This window comes from Cyprinus carpio, unplaced genomic scaffold, assembly GCF_018340385.1.
Source record: "Cyprinus carpio isolate SPL01 unplaced genomic scaffold, ASM1834038v1 S000006615, whole genome shotgun sequence".
NCBI classification, from domain to species: domain Eukaryota; kingdom Metazoa; phylum Chordata; class Actinopteri; order Cypriniformes; family Cyprinidae; genus Cyprinus; species Cyprinus carpio.
Genome location: NW_024879254.1, coordinates 852,246 through 880,025, shown reverse-complemented (window position 1 = coordinate 880,025; position 27,780 = coordinate 852,246). Strand labels below are relative to the sequence as shown.

At 38.6% G+C, this 27,780-nt stretch overlaps 1 long non-coding RNA gene and 1 pseudogene across 1 annotated transcript; one reads left to right on the top strand and one right to left on the bottom strand.

Annotated features, from left to right (window-relative positions):
* The first annotated feature begins 412 nt into the window (after nucleotides 1-412).
* On the top strand, nucleotides 413-18,386 carry LOC122144184 (annotated as a pseudogene).
* Nucleotides 18,387-20,140: 1,754 nt separating this feature from the next.
* Nucleotides 20,141-21,880, bottom strand: LOC122144178. The gene is made up of 3 exons (XR_006159596.1): nucleotides 21,767-21,880; nucleotides 21,612-21,680; nucleotides 20,141-20,249 (listed from the first exon to the last, which is right to left on the bottom strand). It is a non-coding gene; the product is annotated as an uncharacterized LOC122144178 (long non-coding RNA).
* Between the last annotated feature and the right edge of the window lie 5,900 nt (nucleotides 21,881-27,780).

Here is a 27,780-nt window from a genome sequence, read left to right as displayed (position 1 = left end):
GGGCTAAGCATGGGAAAAGTACTGTACTGCATGATCTGAATACTTGAGTAAAACTGGACCACTGAAAAAGTCAGAAAGAGGTGATGAGAAGCGAATAAAGGATATTTGCTTAAGCAGCCCAACATTGGCTCAACAAATACTGCGTGTTTTGAGGTGTGTGGGGCGGGGGGGGGTTTGAGGAAACCTGGCTGAAACCTATTGTGTTTGTGTGCTAGTTCAGTTTATCACAGAAAATTGCTTCCTTTAGCTGTAAATGTCCCAGATAAGATGTAGGCATTCTGAAAAGCTTAAGCTAACCATGCCAGCTCACCTTTGACGATTCATAGAGGGTGTGAGCGTAATCACAGATGCTGTAGTGAAACATATGTGGTCACCTACAAAAACATGATAAATTGGAGATCAAACTGAAAGGATGGACGACTGGTGAGTCTGCTTTTCCATCAGCCAGTCATTATATGGCCTGATCATCTTGCTATGCTAATTACCCATTGTAATATAGTTATATTTTTTAATTCTTTATCTTATCATGTTGTTTTAGTTTAAGACAGACCCCCACATTGTGTGGCCAAGGCAGTAGGTTTGGAGCCTAGTGTGGATCTTTTGCCAAATCTGCCGGGCTGGAGGTGGACTCTGATTTCGGGAGGGTACCCGGGGTTAATGCTGAGGCTTCAGGCTTGCTCCAACATCTGGGTGTGGTACGTAAGGCTTGAGGTCTCTCTCCAGCAAAAAAAACTCGCAAAAGAAGTCTTTTAATAATACCACTGAATATTGTTGGCATTCAGGGGAAGACCAGTACCAAGCCAGAAGATCCTAACGGACCGAATGGCTTGTTCACCGCTTTTCATAGGAAAATCACATGAACTGGTTCTGATGGTAATCACACATTATTAAAGTGTAAGGTTCTCTCCAATGTTTGTGTTCTAGGGGCATTGCGATTGCTGCATGTTTCTATGACATCAAGTCTGGGCCTGTCGGCCGTGGAGAGACATTCACAGATCACGCCACCAGTGGTCAGCGTCGCCAGCCGACTTGCTGGAGAGAACATGACGGAGCCCAGCAAACCTTATTGGCATCAGTCAAAAACAACCACGTTGACTGGTAATTCACACACCTTCAGCAAACACTCATTTCATTTAATGTGTTTTTAATTGGCATTATTCAGGCATCTCACAATGTGCCCTTGCCTTTCAGGAGTGATCTTAGGGCAGACGATGTCTAGGATATGTAGCACAATCGGTATATAGTGGACAAGCAAGGTCTGAAGTACAGCACCTGCGGGAGTATTTGTCCAAAAAGTCCGACAGCAAGGACACACTAAGACCAAAAGCTGCAATCTGAAACAGTCAGGTACAACAAAAACATTGTCTTAACATTGACGATCGGGCAACTCACTATGGATTTGTAAAAATTAACCGACTATCCAGGGTAGCTCATCAATAGCAGAGTGCAAACCAAAAATACACAAACTAAAACCAACATTTTCTCTGCTGCAGGCACTGGGGGGCCGGGAATCCGTTCCGAGAGTGAGAACGGAGAGGGCAGTTGCCGGGGCATTAAAAGGCAAAAACAACAACAGCCACTCCACCTCCTACCAGCAGAAGGAGCGATTCATGGGAAAGGAGTGGGAGTATTTCATACACTGAGGCAGGGACCAAGTATGTGGTGGTGTATTGTAGCTGTGGAAACGTCTTCAACAGAAGTGCCGCATCGCGAGGAAGGTGAGGGCAGAGAAATAGTATCACCTCCACGTGCACTTCTCAATCGCGTCTTTTTTTGTTTTTATTTTAGGGTTTTAATTGGTTTGTTTGTCTGTTTATTGTGAGATAATCAAAAGATGGAGAACAACATGCCGATTCTCAATGAGGTGGCCAAGCTTTTCAAAACACGTAACATCATGAAGACTGAACAATCATGTTCACATTTCTATTTCTATGCCAGGGCACTCAGTCCAAATCTATGTGGAATGAAAACTTGGGAAAGACACACATCATACACACTGAACAAACATACAACGGGGCTACACACAGCCTGTCCTCTGCCATTTTGACCTCGAAAGTCTCTGAGATCAGGAAAATGGCCATGCTGACGGATCCAGGCTGCAAGATGGCGCTGTGGCCCTTAGATGTTAAAAACTTGCACCACTCTATTTTCTAACCTGAGGGAAAAATCTATACCTGTTGTTTGTATTGAAGAAAATGGTGTGCTGTGTGTTGTTGTTTTTTCCTGTTGAGGTCAGTAAGTGTTGATAGTCACAACTTTACTTTAATGCATCCCCTTCCAAAACACCTCAATACAATAAAGTTTGCTTTTCAAAATAAAACAAAACACAGATGAAAGACATTCCTCGGAACACGCCGGTCACACACAGTGTTTTCTGCCTGGCAGGATCAAAAGCAGCTCGGTACAACATGAAGGACTAAATAAAAAGTAAAATTATTTTTAATTATGTCTCAGAATTTGTCTTAAGATTGGTTGTTTGTTAAAATTCATTTGCCAACACAATAATGTACAGTGAATTATTGGCCAATCCAGAGGTCAGAGGAACTTACTGTACATTACCCTTTGGTAAGTGCTGAGTGCTGAATGCCTGTGTGTGTATGGATACTGGGTGTGACTCCTGAGGCTTTTGAAATGCGTTAGAGAAGATGCATAAGTTAAGGCTCATTAAAACCTGTGATTGCCTGCAAAAACATGTTACTACATAGCCTTAACCTACTATTCCTTATGCAACGCAGTGCTTCTGCTATAAAGGTCAGAGTAATAGGCAAATTGACTCTTTCTGTCTTCCTGGCTCCTGCTGAGCGATTAGCCGATAGAAAAAAAATAGCCTTTGATGTTTATTTTTAAATATTTAACTGTCTCCAAATCCTGTTTGTTAATGTTATTTCGATACATCAGAGTCACACTATAGATCTTTAATCAGTTGAGTACCATGTAGCAGATTATGCCTTCATAGGTGTTGGCGACTTCACTGACAGTTACAGTAATTAATTTTAAGCTCTACTTTTTTTTTTTTAAAATTGTGCAGGAAAAAATTTAATATATGTATAAAGCATATATATATATATAGATATATATATATATAGTATATATATACACATATATGTATATATACATGTATATGTGTATACGTATATGTATATGTATATGTGCGTGTATGGATGTATGTTCAAAAAAGAGGATCAAAACATGCCCCTAGATTTCAAGAGTGTTCCAGATTAAGCTTTTTCACTATCAGGTCGGTTAGATTTTTTTTATTAGTATTATTTTATTTTGATTTCATTTTTTAAAAAGTTGGGTTTAAAGAACCGGCTGATAAGAATTCAGTAATAGTGCATTGGACTGGGGATCTGGGTCACACTCTGAATACTTACTTCACTAAAAGGAACCGTTTCAGTTCATAAGATCGCATTGTTTTCCTGCAAGGACAACTTTTGTCATTATTTCTCTGTACACAGCCTTCGTGTTGGATAACATTCACAATTTCAAGTAATTTTGTTTTGCTTTGGAGCTGAAGATTATCAGTGGGGAGAGTAATATCATCAAATCAAAAAAAATAAATGTTTTACACACACTACTTTGCAGTTAATAAGATTTCGAGGTAAGAGTAAGTCAAGTACGTAAGTTTAGTAATCTTTTTTTTTTGTTTTTGTTGGCAAGGTAATCTGTTATTTTGGCAGGATTTTCAATGAACGCGAGTTTAATAATAAGTTCCGTAGAGTAGAAGCACCATGATGCAGTGACAAAAAAAAACTGTCCACAAAAACAAGATCAGATGTTTCTGAAATGAACTTCCTCAGGACTGTAATATTTCTCTAAAAGGCATAGATGAACAGGGGGTGTTGTCACTGACCCATACATACATAGGCCCACACACAAACACATAAATGTCTGCTTCCTTCGCGCTAGTTACTCTGGGAGTCAGCCCAGCAATTCTCAGTTGAGATTGCCCTGAGAGTAACCTTTGAAACTTCTGGGGAGGACTGACGAGAGATTTCAGAATTTTACGATTCATTAATAATAATACTGCTTTCAGGCTTGTGTTAATGAGTAGACATCAGTGGATTGAGGATTGTTGTGTGTGTTTGGAGGGTCTTGGATAATACGTTAGCTGAGAGCAAAAGTGTGGTGATGTTAGTTTAGGCATTTGCTTCTAATTCCTCCTGAGGTCAAGGCAATGTGTTTTAACACATCATCGGACATGGCACCACTGATGTGTGTGTGATTTCTGAGAAAACTGGGTCTGTTATTCTTTCGGTTCGTTTCGGTTCACTCTGGAGTGAAGATACATTAAAATTAACACTGGCCTAGTTATCCACTGTGACTCAAAAAACACATAAAAAAGCTCAGTCGGATTCTATTTCTTTCAGTGTTTTTCTTACACTCACACTAAATATTCTTGTCTTATTTTTCTCTCCTCTGTCTTTATCCATGTCTTTCTCCTATACAGCTGCGGTTTGGGTAAAACACATGAGATGGGGGAGAATGATGGAAACGGGATGCTGCTTACATTTCGCTCTCACAAAGCCCGAGGCTGCACTGGTATTCTATCATTATGGAGACATTCATAGACGTTAATGGTTTTTATGCTGTGCCAAACAGTATTTCTCTATCCCCTTATTCTAACCCTACACCTAAACCTCCCCCACCCAACAGAAAAAACTTTTCTACATTTTGAGATTTTCATTCTATGATTTATATATTTTTTCTTTTCTCCTTTTTCATTGGGATCTAAAAGGGTCCCCACAAGGTCAAAACTCTACTGGTATTTACTGTACTTGTTGGGGACATTTCAATATTAACTGAGAAAGTATTATATTTTCCACCACAGGACTATTGGACGTTGAAAGCATGCAAGAGACCATAAAGCAAATTAAAAAAATGTTCAAAGAATAGAACCACAAAAACCCCCCTCACAGAATAGTGAACTAAAAATCTAAATGATAAATGAGTAACCTAAATTCGTGCCTTCGTTTAAATAACAGGAGAGCACTTGTCTGTGTCATCACTGGAAATATACTCAAGATATTCCGAGAAGTAGTGGAAGGTGGAAGGGTAGGCAGGATGGATGGATGTTGTCCTCTGCTGCAGTGCGTCTGCCCCCCGGAACGGGGAAATCTGAGCCAACTTCAGGGATTGGCAACGGTAGGGAGTTGTGTTGGCAGTTCTATTCTGATAAAATGTCTTTAAACCCCTCGTATGCCCTGTTGCCGTCTCTCTTCTCCATGCTAGAACTGCACCTACCGGCTAGGCATGTGGCCAGAAAGAAAAAAAGAGCTGAAAAGACCCCCTGTATATGTCACACACACACACCCAAAAACAGGACACACACGCACACAGAACGTTCTCTTAGTGTGCCCATCTAAGGATTGCGGTGCAGGGTTGGTCAGTCAGATGGCCAGTGTTTGTGGCAGGTATGGAGGAGACCAGAGGTAGCATCGAGGTTATGGGATTGCCTTCTGCCCCTCCAAAAACACATCTGCTTACTGAGATTAGCAACAGGGGACGACCAAGGTGGGCCCCCTTCCCCGGAGAAAAACCCCCGAGGTCAGCAAGCTGAATAGTGTGCAAAGGATGTTTTCTCTGTTATGGAGGATTTCGCTGTTATGCTGGAGGCTCTTACTGGTGGTTTGGGGGATGTTTTTTTTGAAGGGGGTCATCAGGTGAGTTTTTTCAAAGGTGGTGTGCAATCATTCTTCGCAACTGACATCACCCATGTGATTCATTAAAAACACTTGTTAGAGGTAGTTTGTAAAGATTTAAACATAGTTTGAAGTGTTTTCAGGTGTTAAAATGACCTGTTTCTTCCCTAATGTTTGAATTTCCATACTTGTTCGCTTTTGTGTGCTCAGTCGTCTGTATTTGGCTTGTGTGTTCAGTTCAGTAGTCTTCATGGGTGATAGGTTTATTTAAATCCCGGAGCGAGCGTTCTTATGGTTTCTGAGTGTGTGTGTGTGTGTTTGTTGGCTTTATGTCATCGGGTCTATGAAGTATGAGGGTGACACTTTTATTAGTAGACCGCCTCTGTCTGAAAGTCATTTTCACTGTTACTGAAATTGCAAAAGATTTATTGAAGTTCACATAATGAGATTGAAAAACTATTGATTGGCCTGGTCTGGAACGAGACGTTCTTTAGAATGACAATAAGGGCTTGTCAGTTTCACCTGAGGATGCATTCATTCTGTGTCTTATTTCCATCCCCTATGCGCTGTGTGAGATGGACTTTATACTTTCACAAATCAGATTTGCCACAGTTCTGCTTCACAAACAAGACAGGGAAAAACTGAAGAGGAACTGGGACCAAGAAAATTTCTCTAAATATGGAAAGAAGATTCCAAAGTGTGTGATTTTTTTCAGAAAGTTGCTGTCCTTTTCTCTGCTTGGACTTCTACTGAATTCTTTTTAAAAAAAAAAATAAAATATTAAAACACCTACAACAACCTTCAATTAGGTTGTAAGGCAATAAAGATGTCACGCTATCTTATCTTTTACTGCAGCTGCACAGAGAAACAGACAGAAAACGTGTCAGGTGGAGAGGAGTTTTAATAAAAACATGAGGACAGGATGTTCTGATGTGCCATTTAAAGCCTTATTAAAGGTTGTAAGTAAGTAGACTCCTCAGGTATTTTGTTAGCAACCAGATTTCCCTCTACCATTAATATTTCAAGTTGGCATACATTTATTACCAAAGCCTTCAGTCAATAATGGAATGATAACAAAGGCTTTGGGCCACAGTGAATTTTAAAATGAACAACTGAAAGAAGCTCATAGAGAGCTTTACTAATAAGTAATTAAACACACACATATTACAGTCCAAACGCGCAACATTGTAAAATCTCCGGTAATTTAACTCAAGTTGGTCATTGGTTTAATATAAATGGTGGAGTGAGATTGGTTGCTAACAAAACCAAGAATATAAATTACAAAATTTAAGATTTTGAAAAGATTCAAATTAGTGGTCTTAGACTATGGACCCCACTGTAAAACAAAAAACAGCTTCTCTATTATGATCTGTTGGAAGCAGGTGTAGATATGATGTTCTGATTGTGTATTTATTTATTTTTTTATTTTTTTTACTCTTCCCAGTGGGTGTGTGTTTAGTAAGGAGCTGAAATCGCCCAGCAGCAGGGTGAAGCCCATGTCACCATCTGATTTTCTGGATCAATTAATGGGAAAAACATCTGGATATGATGCTCGGATCAGGCCTAACTTTAAAGGTTTGACTTCAGCTCCAATCTGCTCAAGTGTAATTTATAGTTTTAGTTTTTATTAAGAGGAAAATGTGATTTCTGCGCATGTGAGTATAGCAAGTGATGAGGGCATCAAAAAAAAACGTTGGAAACGCTCTTCTTTATGCAAATTGATAGGGAAAAAAAACGGTCACTGTCAGCCAAATTTCTATCACCACTACCATTCAGAAGGTTTGGGTCAGTAAGATCTTTGAATGTTTTTAATATTGTCAAATATGCAATTTCAAATAACTGTTTTCTCTGCATGTTTTTTGAATGAAATTGATTTCTGTGATGGCAAAGAATATCAAAGACATTCCTCCAGTCTCTATACTTGAGAAATCATTCCAATATGCTGACCATTTGGTGCTCAAAAAAAACATGCAGTATTGTCATCAAAGTTTAAAAAAGGTTGTGCTGCTTAATGTCCCCTCTGCCGATAAGCTATGTAATAGCATATCACTAATTGCCATGAAGCGTTTCAAAATCAATAAATAAAATGCTGCAATCAATATTTACAAAACAAATGAATGCTAATTAAACATGGGCTGAATAGCGCAGTCAGCTGTGTAGGTCATTTTAAGTAAATGAGGCCAGTTGTCTAGTTCTCTATGTTTGTGAAAAGCTTTATTTTATCATTTGTAATTTGATTTAACAGTCATGGACAACCTCGTCAAGTGTTTGTCTTGGAAAACTAATCTGTTACTATTGCGGCTTGTTGGATTTCTTTTTAATCAAGGAAATGAAGTTCAATTCTGTGTGTGAATTATCTAAAATCTAATATGTTAAAATGGGGAGATGCATAGAGGTTGAGTTTTCAATGTTTGTCTTTTTCGATCAATTGAATGAATGCCTTCCTGGTGCATTGGTACCTGTGCTTTTACCTTTAGTGATAACCTTGTAAAGAAGGAAGGCAGTCACAAATGGCAATGTCCCATGAAGTGATAAAAAAATGCTGGAAGAAGTATTCATTTCTTTCCAAAAACAATAATCTTATTGACCCCATTTTTTATTACATTCATCTCTATATGTATACACTGGACATTTGGAAAACCCAAAAATAAAGCATTATTCCAAAAGTAATCATGGCATTTAACTTATATGATGATTTTATTAGCTGTATAATAAAAGCAATCACATGCAGGGACCCTACTAAAGACATCCACACTTACAGTCCTTCAACAAGCAGCAGCCCTTAACTATATTTGAGCCAGGTTTCTTCTCCACCAGTGGACATGTCAAAAACAGATACTTCATTTTTTTAGGGTGAACTATTCCTTTGACCTCACCAGTAAATTCTCACCACTTTATATTTTTCGCAAAGCTGTGTTAGCCTGGAATTCCCTCTGCTGAATCCTGCTGTAAAGACAGACACACATGAGGCTGGAAACTCCAGGATTCCCACTCATTCTCACTTTCTTCTGTTACTTACTTTCAATGATATATTGGTCATTTTCAGCATCATACAAACAACACAGAAGTAAGTAAAACTGCTGTTGCGGCTTAATCTCTTTTACATAGATTGTTTTGGCAAGAAACTCTGCGAAAATGTGAGGCAGTCAGCAAGAAGATATATTTACATTCTCTGTACACAGAAGCAACATAAGATATCATTAAGCTATGTGACACCCCATACCCCCCCCCCCACCCAGTGGGTTCTCAGGTCTTTTTTTTGACCCGTCCCCACCATTCAGCAAGAGAAACCAACATGAGTTCAGAGACAAAAACCGACAGAATATTGAGACAGAATTTCAGCCCCCACAATGAGAATGATTTCAGAAAGAAAACATGCAGGATACGGCTGTCAGCTCACGCTAGATTTCTCGCCGTAAAAAGTGTGCACAACAGCCACTGTGAGGGTGCAGTTTCTCCGCTGGCATTTAGTTTGCTGTGCTGTCCACTCAAGTGCATGTTAAACCCACAGACCTAAAAAATAAGTCTCTTCCCTCTCATTCTATTATGTTTTTCTAAAACTGAAATTTCTTTTTTTAATTTTATAATTTTTCTCCCTCCTTCCTCTCGTTTTCTCTCATGATCTCTTGCTCTTGCTCTCAGTTGGGGTCTCTGAGCTCGTGTATATTTCATATCTGTTCTACATCTTAGAGATGTGGATGTCAGCATGTGTGGAGGGAAATGTCCCCTCTGATAAGCTATATATATCACTAATGTCATGAACGTTAAATCAATAAATAAAATGCTGCAATCAAATATTTACAAAGTATCTGAATGCTCTTTAAAACATTGGCTGAATAGCAGGGAATAAAACTGTGTAGTTCGTTTGAAGTACAAGTGTGGTATTTTACAGTTGCCGACTTAGTTCTCTATGTTTGCGAAAATGTTTTATTTTTATCATTTGTAATCTGATTTAACAGTCTGGGACAACTCATCTTCTGTGTTTTTTCTTGGAAACCGGAATCTGTTGCCATTTGCTCTTATGGATTTCTTTTATTCAAGACACTTAAGTTGAAAAAAGTTCTGTGTGAATTGTTCATCTAATCTTATATGCTAAAATGGGAGATGCAGAGGTTGAGTTTTCAATGTTTTTTCTTTCGGCTAAGATTTTTGCACGAATAAAATCTTTAGTGGATTGTTTATTTCCTGATGAAGAAAAAACAGCTTAGACCAGCCTAATATGATTTGCTGATTTTCCAGACTGGTCTGGTATGCTGGTTTTAGAAAGGTGTTGGCCACTTTTTGGCCAGGCTGGCTGAGCGCATCTAAAAACACCAGGTTGGGGGATCAGCTAGACCACTCTAAACCAGCAAAAGACCAGCAAAGCAGTTTAAGCTGGTTAAAGTTTTTAAGAAGTATGCTAATCTTTCATATTGTGTTGTTCTTTTATTTTTTAGGTCCTCCAATAAATGTTACTTGCAACATTTTTATCAAACAGCTTTGGTTTCCATCCACAGAGACCACCATGGTAACCACACACACACCACACACACACACACACAACAACACACACACACACAACAACACACACACACACAACACAACACACACATACTCATATCTCCTAGGGAGGAATTTGTCAGTATGCATTAAATTAATGACCATTAAATTTACACATTACATTGGTTTAGAGTTTGAGGAATCCACACACACACACACACACCACACACACACACACACACACACACACACACAACACAACACATATATTTACATGGGAAGGATGCCTACACATATAAAGGCTCATCATTTATCTTCTTCAAAGATGTTTGGTACAAAGAGTAAAAATAATCAGAATCAGGCTTGGAACATGACAATCTTTATTTGGATTAGAATCATCAGACTCAGTTTTATGAATGATTAAATTCTTAAAGCTACTAAGAAGTTAGTTAACTGACATTTTTAGGGACACAATTTGGCAACCATAATTAACACAGGCAAGTGGAGTGTGATATGGAAAAGGTCCAGTGCTAGACTTACATCCCCATGGAACTTCCTAGTCCACCTAACTTGTCATCAATAAATAAGTAAATAAATAGTGGAAATAATTGTTGTACTTTAATCATCTGTCATGTTTTAGCAAACTGCCTTTGGCACTCAGCTGCGTGTGAATGTGATCTGATGTATTTTTCTGAACACTAAACTCCTCAGGGATTATCGGCTCTGGAACGTTTTTTATCCGGCAGCAGTGGATATGGAACCACGGCGGGCTTATAAAGAGTATCCAGATGGACTCCCTGGATCTGGACCCATCCATGACTGGACTCCATCTGGAAGCCAGACTTGTTCTTGCACAATGAGAAAGGGCAAGCCAACTTTCACGAGGTCACCACGGCCACAACAAACTGCTGAAGAATTTTCCAGAATGGAAAACGTGCTGTATAGTATCAGGTGCGGGACATCACCCCCCATAGATTACTTATCATTTTTCCAAACCATTACATTGACATGATCATCCGAAATAATCTCTCTATTTCAGAACCGTCACTCTGATTCCTGTCGTGTCCTATGGATCTGAAGAATTTTCCAATGGACATACAGACCTTGCACTATGCAAGTTAGAGAGCCTGTAGACTGACTTTGAGCCTCATCAACTAATTCATGCTATTTTATTTCACTTTTATATGTACCTCATTACTCCTCCGTCTTTCTCTCTAATAGTTGGCTACACTACATGAATGATCTGATATTTTCAGTGGTTGGATGTGAATGGGCCCAGTGCAAGTGGCGCTGATGAACCTTGTGCTGCCCCAGTTTGTCCAGAAAGAGGAGAAAGATTTGGGATACTGTACAAAAAACACTGTACAACACTGGTATGCTAGTGCAATTTCCACCATTATACTTTTTTTTTTTTTACTGATTTTACAACAGTGTGGAGTGTAATGCATTACTTAAGCTTACTCTAATTTAATTACTTTTGGCCTTTGAAAAAGTAGAGGCAGGGATTATTACTGTCAAAACAATAGTGGATTGTAACATCAAAATTTAGCATTCTAATAATTTAAAGTGCATGTTTTAAGAGAGGTTAATATAACCCTCTCATTTTAAATACTCTGGTCCATTCAACCATAATTTATGCAGTTTTACATTATTTATTTGATAGAATTAAAAGAGCAGTTTCATGTCTATTTCTTGTATTGTTCAACTGGGTTGATGGCTGATATGGGATTTAGAAAGCAATTAGTAATAAATAAACGCAATACTTTTTAGCGAGAGCGTACTTAGTACAGTAATAGTACTTAATTTTTGATTAATTTTAAATACACAGATTACATTTAATAGTTACTACGCACCCAGCTCTGTTGGTGAATACAAATAACATGCATTTATTTCCGCTGTCTAACATGATTGCGTGTTTCACCCAGGTAAATTTACCTGTATAGAGGGTGAAATTTCATCTAGAGAGGCAGATGGGTTACTACCTGAATCCAGATGTATATCCCCAGCCTCTTAACAGTTATCTTGTCATGGCGTTCTCTTTCTGGATCAACATGGATGTCTTGCTGCCCACGGCCCGGCCCGTGTTGGCCTGGGCATCACTACAGTTCTCACAATGACGACACAGAGGCTCTGGATCCAGAGCATCACTGCCTAAGGTAGGAATCTACTTTATCTATCCAATCATCCACTTTCAGTCATTATTTAATCCCCCCTGATGTGGCATTCCAAACCTGCATGTTTTGTTTAAAATGGATTTTCTATGTTAACTGACAGCATTTGTCAGATGCAACCATTTTTGTTAAATCCAGAATATTCCTCATGTGCATGCATGCAGGTGTCCTACGTGAAGGCCATTGACATCTGGATGGCCAGTGTGTTGCTTGCTGTTTGTCTTTGCGCTTTGCTGGAGTATGGCAGGCAGTTAACTTTGTCTACTCGGGTTCAACACAAAGAATTCTTCAGACTGAGGAGGAAAAACTGCGGGAAGAAAGAGCAACGTCTATAGAGCTGTGAGTGTGAGTCTGAAACTCTCCTCTGTCATGACACACACGACATGTTTGCGTGCGTTGAGTGCCCTTAAGATACTATACAATCACTGTGTGCCTGTGATCTTTCATGAGAGCAGCCTGCTGGCCCCTTCAGAGCAGGGAGGGAAGGTCAGCGATGGCATAAAGCCATGTCATGAATATTGCACCAAGTAATAGACAGTGTTCTTTCCACACACAGAATGTGGGACAACACGAATGGGAGAAAGTGAAGGAGCCTGCAGGATTTTAAATCTGGAAAATGTCCCAGTGAAGCAGAATACAAAATAGCTTAGCTGAACTGATAAATTAAAAGCATTATTTCTCTTTTACCAAATGGAAATGCTAAAAACAGTAATTGTATTCAGACAGGTTTTTGGAACCTGAAGCTATGATTGGTTGGCAAGATGGATGGCCCTGCTCAAAGCTCACCATTGGTTGATCCATTGTTGTTGGGTCAACCTGGTCCGGGTGCTCAAATAAACAAAGTATTGGTCTGAGAGCATTACAGAGCTTGGGGGAATTTAACCTACAAATGGCTTTCTTATAGTTTATAAAATATTAAGATGTCTGATTATTAAGAAGACCCTGTTTTGACACTGAAAATGTTCAGTTTTTAAGAAAATGTTTTTTTGCTTTGTTATACTCAGTGACTATCAAGGTAGAATCCTCATGAAGCCTGTCAAGAACATAATTGTAAAAAAAACCCCTAAAAGGGTAAAAAAAATCGAAAAAATATATTTTTCAGTTTAACAAATACTATCATTCTGTACAAATACATGTACTTACCCTACCATTTAAGTAAGATTTTTTTTAGTAAATTAAAAATTTAGCAAAGATGCATTAAATTGATTAAAATTGACAGTCAGAGACTTTGTGAAAAATCATGTTTTTCACCAAACTTAAAAAAAAACAATTGATTTCTTTCAAGTGACACTGAAGACTGAAGAAATGTCTGCTAAATATTCAGCTTTGGGCCATCACATGAATAAATTGCTTTTAAAATATATTAATATTGAAAAAGGTAATTTTAGATTTTAATATTTCACAATATTAACATTTTTAATCAAATAAATGTACTTTTATGTAGTATGTGTGTGTGTGTATATATGTATTTATTTAGAGTAAAAGTAATATGTAATGTTTTCTTTTTTTAATATGTTGTCCATTAAAAAATGCAAACAAACCCTTAAGAAAAAACATCCAGATGCATTATGCTAATGAGAATGGGGTGGGGGGGGTAGTTATGGCTTGTCATGAAAATTTCGCAATGCACTTTAATGGTCCTAAAAGTATAGGCTTCATTTTCTTGATGTAACACGAAAAAAAGGAGGGGGGGGGTGTTTTGTCGTTGGATTTTTGAGCTGTATTATGACCCAAAGATGCTCTTTGTCTGCCTGGAATAGAAGACTGTTTCCCAGACTCCGTCTCAGTAGTTTTTGTCAGCAGAAACTGCAGTTATGTCCCCATACTTTACTCCTAACCAGCTAGCTGAGAGAACATCATGGCTTTCTTTGGACACAGCAGACACTGTCCTGCCACAAAGAGCAGAGAGAATAAATATTACACTATCCTGTCCTTTTCTGTTCCTCCTCCCATCTCCCCTCTATCGCCCCTGCAGGGCAGGCTGTGTTTGTGTGTGGGAGAGACCCAGTGGGTGAGTTGGTGGCGCTGTGCCCCCTCATTTGCCTTTAGGCATGCTGTTAGGCATGTAAAACATGCAAACATGCTTACACACTACTGCACTTAAGCTTTTAGGCACAATGTGCATATAAAAAAACACATACACCCCATTAGGCATGTGGTGTTAGCCACATACATACAAACACACACATACACAATCTGACTAACTGTTTGGTCACAGGCAGAACGGTTGCAGTAGGCTGTCTGATTTCTCATGTGCACTAAAGTCCACCCAAAGCAGCGACCTGTACACAATGTGATGCTCAATACAAACACACAAATGCACCTAACTGACTGGATCTCATGCTCAAAAAAAAACAAGCATCTTTTCCCACAAGGAACAAATATGCTGTCACTGTTGATGTCACTGTTGATATCACACACCCAGCACACATCGACACACACACACATCAGATATACAGGGTCTCCTTCTCAAAAAATTAGCATATTGTGAAAAAAGTTCATTATTTTCCATAATGTAATGATAAAAATTAAACTTTTCATATATTTTAGATTCATTGCACACCAACTGAAATATTTCAGGTCTTTTAATTGTTTTAATACTGATGATTTTGGCATACAGCTCATGAAAACCGCAAAATTCCTATCTCAAAAAAATTAGCATATTTCATCCGACACCAATAAAAGAAGTGTTTTTTAATACAAAAAAAAAGTCAACCTTCAAATAATTATGTTCAGTTATGCACCTCAAATACTTGGTCGTGAATCACATCCTTTTTGCAGAAAATGACTGCTTCAAATGCGGCGTGGCATGGAGGGCAAATCAGCCTGTGGCACTGCTGAGGTTTTATGGGAGGCCCCAGGATGCTTTCGATAGCGGCCTTAAGCTCATCCAGAGTGTTGGGTCTTGCGTCTCTTAACTTTCTCTTCACAATATCCACAGATTCTCTATGGGGTTTCAGGTCAGGAGAGTTGGCAGGCCAATTGAGCACAGTAATACCATGGTCAGTAAACCATTTACCAGTGGTTTTGGCACTGTGTGAAGCAGGTGCCAGGTCGTGCTGAAAAAAACGAAATCTTCATCTCTCCATAAAGCTTTTCAGCAGATGGAAGCATGAAGTGCTCCAAAATCTCCTGATAGCTAGCTGCATTGACCCTGCCCTTGATAAAACACAGTGGACCAACACCAGCAGCTGACATGGCACCCCCAGACCATCACTGACTGTGGGTACTTGACACTGGAACTTCAGGCATTTTGGCATTTCCTTCTCCCCAGTCTTCCTCCAGACTCTGGCACCTTGATTTCCGAATGACATGCAAAATTTGCTTTTCCATCCGAAAAAAGTACTTTGGACCCACTGAGCAAACAGTCCAGTGCTGCTTCTCTGTAGCCCAGGTCAGGCACTTCTGCCGCCGTTTCTGGTTCAAAAGCACACGCCTGTGCACGGTGGCTCTGGATGTTTTCTACTCCAGACTCAGTCCACTGCTTCCGCAGGTCCCCCAAGGTCTGGAATCGGTCCTTCTCCACAATCTTCCTCAGGGTCTGGTCACCTCTTCTCGTTGTGCAGCGTTTTTTGCCACACTTTTTTTTGCCTTCCCACAGACTTCCCACTGAGGTGCCTTGATACAGCACTCTGGGAAACAGCCTATCTCGTTCAGAAATTTCTTTCTGTGTCTTACCCTCTCGCTTGAGGGTGTCATGATGGCCTTCTGGACAGCAGTCAGGTCGGCAGTCTTACCCATGATTGCGGTTTTGAGTAATGAACCAGGCTGGGAGTTTTTAAAAGCCTCAGGAATCTTTTGCAGGTGTTTAGAGTTAATTAGTTGATTCAGATGATTAGGTTAATAGCTCGTTTAGAGAACCTTTTCATGATATGCTAATTTTTTGAGATAGGAATTTTGCGGTTTTCATGAGCTGTATGCCAAAATCATCAGTATTTAAACACAATAAAGACCTGAAATATTTCAGTTGGTGTTGCAATGAATCTAAAATATATGAAAGTTTAATTTTTATCATTACATTATGGAAAATAATGAACTTTTTCACAATATGCTAATTTTTTGAGAAGGACCTGTATACTGAAATATCACCAAGAATAAGTAACCTTTAAAAAAGGGAAGACTGAGAAAAGCCAAAGAAAGCTGGCACAAGAAAGGAAAGACAAAGCCAAAGAAAACCGCTGAAAAACTGACAAAAAAACGTATTTAGACTAAAAAACAAATAAAGACAATTTTTATGTAGAAAATATATGTATCTTAGAGAGTAAATGCATTGTTTAAAACGAAAGCCTGGCTCACAAAAAATATGTTCGAAGAACATTTAGCTAACGATCCCAATAAGTTAAAATGGTATTGCTGAATGTTTAAAATGCTGAGTTTTAAAAATGTTTTTTCTTGGTTATGCTAATGTTAAAGGAACATTCCATTTATAATTTTCCAAACATTATGGAAACATTAGTTTCGAATGTTCTCTTAACATCCTGAAACAAGTTATCACAATAAAAAAAAATATTAGACAGATGTGAAACTAAGGTGTTTTAGATAATAATGTATAAATGTATAATATTTTGTGGTAACGTTTGAGAACAGATAACTTTGAATGACCATTCTATTAACGTTACTGGAAGAAACATTGTTCATAACTTTGAGAAAAAGCTTGGCAGAATTCCTGAGATGGTTCCCTGTTATATGTGATGGCTCAGAGTTGAAATCTGATCACTGACTTAGTTACGTCTTGACAAATGAAAGATATTACTGTAGAAATGTGCATGCCCACTAGAGATTTTTAAGGTACATTGTGACCCCCTTTACAGATCTGTAATGCATGGTTACAGAGAAGCCAGGGAGGGTCTGTTGAGGAGTGCAGTGGAAGAGAATATTTTATTGTTTAAATAAATGATGGTTTTTAAAAACAAGTGTCTTTGTATTGTCTTCAGGCCTCTGGTCAGGCTGGAGGAGCAGAGATGAAGAACAAAAGCAACAATGTCACAGGGAGTACGCCAAAGCAGAAGCACACAACGCCACTGCAGTGCCTGTGGACGGGTATATGCACCCACAAATTAAACATTTACATACAAAACACTCCTACCTTTTGAATACTTGATTCTGATTGGCCATTGTTTTTGTTCGTATAATGACGGCTAAATTACCACAGATATGTTGTGCTGTTGTTGATGACAACATAACTGTGCTACTTTCATGTCTTTCATATCACTCTCATATTTTATCCCATTTCATAAAAAATGCAAGTTCGATAACTAATTGGTAATCTTTCCATACATAATTCTACATAAATAAATAAATGTCATTAATCTATAGTAGGCTAATGTTTCCCAGTTAAAAACAAGAAAACAAAAATACATTACTAATAGATAAACAGAGTGGATAAGAGTTAAAATAGTGAAATAAATAGTGAAAAAATTAAAAATAGTTGAAAGACATTTTACAAAGCAGCTAAATATGTTAAGTGGCCAATAGAAATTGTTTCTTCATATATATATATATATATATATATATATATATATATATATATATATAATATATATATATATATATATACAAATATATATATATATAAGAATGATTTCTGAAGGATGTAAGTTAACACTGGTTACTTGAAATTCAGCTTTTCCCATCATATATAATATTTAAAATAAATACATTTGTAATATTTCGCAGGTTTACTGATTACTACATTAAAAAAATCCTGCCGACTCCAAACTTTTGAACGAAAGTGTATATTCATGTATTTTGTGGTGGTGTTTTCCTTCAGGAAGAGCAGTTAGACTCACAGAACCAGGACTTGTTCTTCACGGGATACGGGATGGACAGCTGTCTGTCTGGGGATGGGCCTCTCTCTGAGGGCCTTGCTGCTGCCATGTTTGGGGCCTGCCGCCCGGCCAACGTTCTGTTCGAGATCCGCCGCCGCTTCGTAGAACGCGCAAAGCGGATCGACACCATCTCGCGAGCCGTCTTCCCCCAGCTCAGCTTCCTCGTTTTCAACGTGTTCTATTGGATCACGTACAAAGTGCTTAGAAATGAGGACATTCACCCTGCCCCGCGTGCAACCCTGACTCCTTCTGAAATCCCAGTATAATCATTGTGTGAGCCCGTTTAAAATCAATCCAGTTGAGGAAAAAGGTGCAACACGTTCTCTCTGCTGGAGAGTGGACAAATACACATGCCTGTATGACCACTTTTGAAAACGATCTAAACCTTTAGTTTAAATTGCAATGGCTAAATCACTCCTGACCTTTGAGGTGCAAGTTTTTTTTTCTTCTCTCATGGAGCACACTTGTTTGTCTATTATTAAAAATAAATGTTCTAAACAAACGGTTTGTTTGGCAGCCTTTTTTTTAGTCATGTATGTACAGGTGTCCACATAAATAGGAAAGTACTGAAAATCTCTAAAGTACATTTTATTTACATGCATCAAATTGGCTCTGTATCAAAACTGGACAATGTAATCATGAATTTTGCGGTCTAAAAAACGAAAAAATGCACTTTTCAGGATGATCCAATGCAGGGATCTCCAACCCTGCTCCTGGAGACGCTACCATTGTACCTGCAGACTTCAGTTCCAACCCTGACACAACACACCTGCTTGTAATTTTCAAGTATCCATGAACACCCTGATTAGCTGCTTCAGGTGTGTTTGATTAGGGTTGGAGCTGAAATCTACAGTTTTAGCTCTCAGGAGCAGGAGGCAGGGTTGGAGAACCTGAACCCTGATCTAATGTAATGCGTTTTTGCACTTTATAGCGCAAAAAAACAACCAGGGGATGCCTTTTTTAGACATAACTTCCTTTCCGACAGCTGCCAAGGTTAAGTGTTTCTCAAATTCATTTTTTAATGTGTGGTGTGTCTCCTCCTTGTTCTGTCCCTGACTACACACAAAACTGCGTAAGAGTCTAAGTAAGAAGATTTATCTTCTGCTGCCGGATGCATAATTTGCTTTACCCCAACAGATGCACGAGACACATAACAGATCTGCTGTCAAAGCAACACTTCTGTATGCATTTATGAAAGAAAGCTGCCATTTCGGTCCCCTACAGTGCACTTGTGTGGAACTTAATTTGGAAACACTGTTTGATACTGATGATGAAATGAAAGGCAAGAGTCAGCATACAACTGTATACACCTTTTATTGACCAGTGATGGGTAAGCCACAATAGAAGCATTTGGCCCCTCAGATCAGCTCAGGAAATGGATGACCTGGCCCTGTAAGAGAGACGAGAATAGAAATTTAGGCACAGTTTTTCATTGGTGTCTGTCCTAGTTAAGGGAAAAATATTTAATTGAAAGCCCCAAACATTTATGACGTGGTTAATTCTAATAATTAAGAAATCATGGAAAAAATGTTTAAACTTCACATTTCAAAGTTTTAAAAAAAAACAGGTCCACCACTGATTTTTTTTTTTAGTCAAATAGACACTATAAAATACCTTTTTCTCAAAACTGATTTTCCATTACTTTTGAATATACTATGTACAACTTTTTAAAAATTCAGCATTGTACATTTTTTAAAAGTTTGCCCTCACAAGAAGAGCAATTTCTAGCTGATGAAATCAACCATAAATGTTTACTACATCTCAAAATGAATTTTGATGCAAGTCACAAATACCTTGAAAGGCTTGTTCCAGATTTTCCATAATGAAAACCCTCAAAACAATTTAATGATTTAAAAAAAAATATATATAATCCTCCCGTGCATCCAAAAGTTTACATATCAGTACAAATAGTTCTAAATTCTGTGTTTAAATTTATATTTATTAAATATTATATTTTTAACCAATGTGATGTCAAGTCTGGTCAGATGATGTGTATTCCTTACCTTTGAGCGGCAGTTGGCTCCTCCTAACTCAAAGTGTTTGCATCTCTTGATGGCCAACATCCTCTTTGAGCGGCAGTTGGGTTCCACGCACTCCAGCCTCAGCACGATCTTCTTTGTGGTTTTAGCCTGCGGCACAAGGGACAAAAATCACACCTGAAATGCAAACAGCAATCCAATCAATCTATAGCCCAAAACCTCTGTTTTCCAACTCCCACAAACAAAGTAGATCTAGATACTCAAATAAAATGCTTAGGGGGCGTCATTAGTGGAACGTCCAAAGCTTTGAAGCTCAAAGAACCCTCATTCATTTGTATTTAGTACATTCCACTTGTAATCGGATAGCTCTTTACACCACTTGTAAAGAGTCTTAAGGCAAATTCCAAATGGAAGTGAGAATCCCTATGCCCTAGTCCCTTCGAAGGGCAGAGCCCTTGAAGGGTGTAGGGCATTACGGTCTCATAAGCGTTTGGAACTCCCTTGGCGAAGGGAATGACTGACCCAATGTTACATTGAACAACGCTCTGCATGTGTGCAGCATTCAGCACTCCATCAGTTGTTGCAAATCAATATTTCATTATTCTTTAATATTTTATTCAAATATTGCTAATTGTGTTTGATTTACTTTTAAACTTTTTCAAACTAAACTTGCTTGCACTACCATCTTAAATCTTATTTCCATCACTGATGAAAAATAGTGTCTTACATTTAAATAGACAAATTTAATTAGCCTATTCTATTTACTTTGTATGTGAACTCAAAATCAACCCCAACTTTGCTTTAAAAAGCATCGCAAGATCTAACCGCGGATCACATGATCACAAACAGAAATCACTTCCGTGAAGTGACCATCGCATGTTCCCTTCACAATACAACGGACTTCTGGAAGGGCCACTTCGTAAACGGGATTCAGTTGTTCACTTTGTTTGGAACATCCCTACAAATGGACATCCCCTTCCTGAAGTGCCCTTCAAGGGCACAAAAAAAAAAGCCATTGGAATTCGCCCTCAATACATCAATATTCATCCAAATTCCAATACAGCAATATTTAGTAAATGCCAAATAAAAAGACATTTAACATGTCAGAAAAAATACATATACGGTGCTAACACTAACCCTAAGACAACGGCAGGCTTGTAGTTTTCCATGTGTTGATAAGTTTCAACCACAGTCTACACCAGTGGGCCTCATTTTTGTCAAGAACTAGATGACCATACATTTCTTTTAGTTTACTGTATAAAGAAACGTTACACCCTTTTGCTGAATAATTAAATAAAATTAACCTCTCTAGGTCTACACCGCTGATTTTAAGTCTATGTAAAATACTTTGCGTTGCAACGACACCTAAAGTGTTTTAATTATAGAAACTTGCTTTAAAATTACAACAACATAGCTTTGGCGCAATATTAAACTAAAAGACTTTGAAAACTGCTTGGTCTGTGTTAAGCATGGCAATTCTTGCATCCATAGACCCATCTGCATAACGTTTACCTTTTTCCGGGAAATAGGCTTCGTCTGTCCTCCATAACCACTCTGCTTTCTGTCGTAAGCGCCTCTTTCCTGGAAGAAACACACAAACAAATGCAGGTAGAGGTCTACAGACAACGAGCACACTGCTGATCTCTCAGTCAGCTCTCTGAACTTACCCTGTGCGTACACAGAGTCCTTGCCCTTCTTGTACTGGGTCACTTTATGTGGCTGGTGCTTCTTGCATTTCTTGCAGTAGGTCCTGCGGGTCTTCGGTACGTTCCACTGAAGATAAACACGCGTGTCGTCAGAGATCTCAAGACACCGCCTAGCGTTAGCGCTCAAGCTAATCGGCATTTTCACTAAATACACACACAATTTCTTAAGTTAAAACTGTGTGCAATAATCATTTCGAATATATTAATGACAAAAAAAAAACTAGTGTTTTTATTAAGATGATCCAAAATACCAACTCATAGTCGGCTACAACTAAACCATCTGCATTTACGCGTTGGGAAATCTGCAAAAAGACAATAATCATCCTCATTCGTCACATAAACGACCCAATAAACATTTTTTATATGGTGCCGAGAGATGTATACATTCACACCGTATAGTTTATTTGGGGCTAGGTTGTTCTCATATTGAGGATTAAAACAAAAACCGATTTTGGATGAAATTCCACAGGACAATATTACGTACCATGGCTGCCCTCGCGGAGAGCAGGAGCAAAGAGGAAGTGTACTTTTTCTTCTTGTATTTATAATGGCGGTGGCAACTAACGTTTAAGATGCATATCCGCCCCCTACTACTGTGCTGGAGTGTGGACCAGAAACGTATATTTATTAAGAGAAGAAGAAAAAAAAAAAATATATATCTATAAAACATTAAGGAAACCAATGAATAAATTAATACAATAAAACCCCAAGCACTTACATTTTTTTTTCATTAAACCAGTTTCTTTCAAAAAAAGTACACAAAGCTTTATTTATCTGATCTCCAACTTTAAATAGGTTTTTAAGATTTAATGTGTTCACTCCATATTTCTTTAATTCATCTCTTAATTTTAACCTTTGATTTTCATAAGAGGAAGTGTAGACGTCACTTAGAGTATTAGTACTTGGGTCCTCGCGCTGTTTTTCGCTGTTGCACGATTCTACCACCTAAGGGTCGACAACACCAAGCATATATATGAATATAAATAAGTAGTATTTGTTTTATTTGATGTGTAACGTTAATTATTTTAATATCACAGAACACGCAAAAGCTCGATAATAACCAGGTATCGCGATATTTTTTTGTTTGAAAAACGTGGACCAAAACGCGAGTTCCTTTTTGATATCTCCTCAGAAAAGACGACAAGCGACTATTTAGCAAAAATTTTTTTTTTTTTTTGGGAAGGATCAAAATTTCAATAAAAATGACTGAAAATGCGACTAGTATCACATAATTTCGAGGAAATACCTCTAAATTACAATATTACAATTGTTTGTGGCACAAAAAAGTGACTGTTTTTTTACAGGCGGACGGAATGAAAATAGATGATACAAATATTTCCTATTTACACCTACTTTGGCCTGATTTTAGAGTTGAAATCACAATAACTGACAGGAAGTCTGTTCTCAAAAACACAATTATAAAAGGGAAGAGAAGTTTCAAAGACCAGGAGGAAAGTTAATGCAATTTTGTGCTGTTTCAGTGTTAAGGTTTATATTTTCATTGGTGTTTGAGTTGAATTTTTGTAACTCGTTAGGCAGATCTGGAACCTGGAGTGTTTTTTTTGGGAAATGGGGCAGAAACTCATATAACAGGTGTGGTGGTAGGCTTTGTTTATAAGGAATATTTGTCTAAATGACAAATAACCAAAGACATATATTGAAATAAGAAGTGATGTTATAAACATGGTGATATTTTAATAAGAATAATCTTCAAACTGTTCTTTTTCTATTGATGCTGTGCAATTTGTCTTTGTTGTTGTCAATTGTTGGTTTGTCGGTGAATAAGGAAAAGATTAAAGAACAAACGGCTCGAAGAAAAAGGGAAAACACTCTGCTTGTGCTTCTGTGCCTGCGGCCCCGTTCGGAGAAGCTGGATAGGACACTGGCACTATCACCATGGCAACACTCACGAGGTCGAATTCCTATTTGGAGCTGTAATAACATCTGCCTGACCCAGTGACTTCAAGGTGCATTGCTTGCAACATTATATTTGACCTGCTAGCTGTTACTAGAAAACCGTGCATGCACATGCAAGCGTTTGGATTGTGAAAAAACCAACCCTACTCAACCATCAACACACACACGCGAATACTCCACGGAGCTTGGATTATAACACCTTGATTTGTACATGCTTCGCTTTGGCTCCTTCTTGCAGATTAACGGGGTTACTTAAAGGAAATTAATTGAAAAAGACAAAAGAACAACACATTGTGAGGGTGCTCTGTTGTTAAAGGGCAGTGACTGAGGAAAATGTGTCTGATTGCCAAGTCCACAAATAATACATCCAAGCTTAATAACATCAATGTGTTGAGAAATTAAGCTGTTTGTTAGAAATAAAAGCAATGTTTTGGATGGTTGCAGGATCCCTGGTGATTCACCAAACCTTGACACCCACATTGGCCAAGGATATTTGAACACCAGTAATGTTAGTGCACCAGGTAAGCACTGGTCCATCAACTGCTTTGGTAAGCAGTGTTGGGGTAGGAAAAAATTTGCAAATTAACGCGGCGGTTACGTAATCAAGCTTGCTTTTTAAAGTAACTAGTTAAATAAACGCATTACGTTTTTAGTTTACAAGAAAATATGAGTTAATTTTTTAAACTATTGTAATGCCTTACTTTGTGCATTACTTTGTGAGTTACTTTGTTTTCCCCATTTATTAATCTGACAGTCTCCTGTTCCATTTTGACTGAGAAATCGGGGGAGTAAGTGCAGAGGTGTGTGTGTGTGTGTGTGGGAACATGATTTGATACTGTAGTTTCGAGATTAAATTGTGAATGAGCATTTTACTCATCTCTCTTGCACAAAAACAGGATTCAGTATTTCCAAAATTAATAAAAAACTGTGAAAGGAAAACTCAGAAATTATATGCAAACCTGCAATAAAAAGTAAATGTTAACACAAAAATTCTATTTATTAACCAGTGTATTTGCTGCTGACCTTCAGAGAATCAAATTCAACATTGCTAATAAGCTAAAAATGGTTTTAGATAGACATAACATTGGTGTGTGTCTGTGTTTATTTATTTATTTTTTATTTGGGTGTGTGTGAATGAGAAAAAGTAGTTAGTTTTTCTTGAATCCTCTTCTTTATGCAGTCTTGAATGGCAGCACAGCTGAAGAGGTCTTTAAACGAATGGCTCTCGTTGGCATGCTGTTTGTAGTGCTAAACACGTTATGTTGTGACATAATTGTGGGTGTAAATAGAAAATGTAAAAATGTAATGATTTCATCCCTAAATATATGTGGTTTCTTGTAGTAGAAGGCATTGTCCCCATATCACAGAGCGTGTTGTCCACAGGGGGGCTGCCAAAACAGCTGGAAGGCCATCTGGGTTTATTTAAAACAGGGAAGGAGACAAGTTTTATGCTTGACGTCCAGCAAATTATGAAAACGAAGGTGAATATTTGTATATCTCTTTCATGCTCATTTCCTTTATGTTGCGTTCGGGTTTTGTAATTCTTCAAATCTGTAAGTTTTGGACTGGGCACACTGGGTTACAGAACATTTAATTGTTATTCTAATTATTATAGTTAAAAGAATACACAAACAAACAAAATGAAATAATAATGAAAAAAGGCTTATTTGTGTGCCTCTTTTTAAGCATAATATTATTAGTATTAGCAAACAAGCCTAATGCAGTGACACTACAACACAAGTAGTTTTCGGCTCAGTAATAATCACAGCTTGTAGCATGAAATGACGGCAATAAGGACAGGTTTTCATTTGAATTTAAAGGATTTCTCACCACCACCTTCAGCTGTACCTGCAGGGAGTGCCCGAGAATGCTGATTTGTTTTTGGAGTACGGCCATATCCAAACCAAGATCTAGGCTGGCAGTTGCTGATTAATTTAAATGCTAGGTTTTTATAATTATTTGATTTTCTATCTCTGAGCTACTGGTCTCCTTACTTTATTAGCATTAAAATAGTGGGCAGATGTCAATTATAAATTAGTAAAACTACATTTTTAAATGCATATATAAACCAAAAACATTTTTTCGTCAAGTTTTTTTTTGTAAGCCTTCAAATTATCCAAATAGTAAAGACATATGTATTTTTCATTCATAAGAATTGCTTAAGAAATGTATTTTCTTAATATCCATAATTTCTCATTCCTCACTGTTAAAAATGTCAAGTGTAAATTTCTTTTGGGATTCCCACCCCCCACAAAACAATCTGCATACCCTAGTTTGAAAACCACAGCAGTAGCATAAAATGTGATCTCAAAATATAATAGGCGTAAAGCTACAAAACTTTTAAAAATTTTAATTGACTATCAGCAAATGGGTTAAAATAGGACAAGCACGCAGGGTTTCATACAGATCCTGTAAGGCACATGGTACACTTTTTTGTCTCTTATTTCCGTTTTGTTAATCCAAATCCTGCAGTTAATAACACTGATGCTTAATTGCTTCAGTTGTTTCTGAACTCATATCCATCCAGTCTGCAGATGATGCAGCCCAAAACCTCTGTTCTTGGTGTGTGCATTTCTAAAACATGTGTCTGTCTCTTTAAATTGGAAGCAGCTATGCTACAGCGACACGTGTGTTGTCCTTTCCCCCTGCTCTCACTCAGCTGTTTGAAATGATGACAGGATTCCTTATAGACACACAGTCAAGGATACTCTCCCACTGAACCATTGGATGTCCCTTTTACCTTGGTAATACCACAATCCACCTCTCAGTTAATTTTTGTCTAGTCTCTTCTCAGTGCTCATTGTAAGACACATCTTCCCTTCTGGATGTTCTAACACACACACAACACCACCCCTGTGGCAAACTACCCAACACTACTGCTGAGGCTGTGACCGTCCAGTTCCTCCGCATCCCTGTGGTTGTTTTCTAAAACCGATCTGTTCTTCCTTGTGCTTACTGTCCCCCCAACACACATACACACATGCACACACGCACACATGCACACGCACGCACACACACATAGACATCTGTCCTCGTGGTGCAGTTAAACGTCCACTAGTTACACTGAAAAAATGTCGCCTGCTTACTTTTCCCTCTCTTTACACCTGTCTTTTTCCCCATTTCCCCGTTTTCCCCTGCCTATACAGGGGGTGGTTGTTTGTTTTTTTTTTGCTCCAGTATTTTCTATCTCCCTTTGTAGCCAATGTGCCATCCTTAAGCCTATTTGTTTTTCCTTTCTCTCTCCTCCTCCTCTATCACCCCCTCCCCTTTCTCCCTCTCTCTATATTCTCTCTGCTCTCCCTCTTTCTGCTCTCTCCCTCCGCTCCCTCCCTCAATCTGAGGCACTGCAAGTAAAGTCTGTGATAGGATTTGAGGCGGTTTTTCCTCTGCGTCTGACAGAGAGAGAGAGAGAGAGAGAGAGAGAGATAGATGCAGCATGCGGCATTGCAATCCCACTAGAGCACCTGAGAATCTGCCCACAAAAGCACACGTGTGCATCCATTCAGCCGTCGCATCCTCCGCAGCACGATGTTTGCGAGTGCGTGAGCTCATTCAAAGAGGGTAACTTGTGTCTTTAGGTGTCTAAATCTGCTGCCCCCCCCCAACATACCGCACATCAGCGACTCCTCCCACTCCTCCGAAACCCCACATCCAACCACGTCGACAGCAGGACGGCGAATCCATTCAGCGCTCAAACCAGAGCTTCGCCCCTGACGTGGACACAACAGCAGGCGAAGACGCTGCTTTTGGTTCTCATGTGGCTTGAAGGATTAAATGCAGTGATTTTTTACAGGAAAACAGCCCTACCGAAGGTTTCTGTAGGAGACCAAGCGCTTTCAGTGGGGTGTCTGTCGTGCGTGTGTGTGTGCGTACCGGTTGTTTTTTCTGAGCCGTTTGGACTGACGCACGAATACTGCAGCAGAACTGCAGGGGCCTGGACGCTAACTTGGAGGACATGAGGACCCAGTGGATCCCCACCCCTTGAGCTCCAGACCCCACTGCTGCTGCACATTCTGCTGAGGTGCTGCTCTCTCCTCTGCTCTGGACATTTTTGGGAT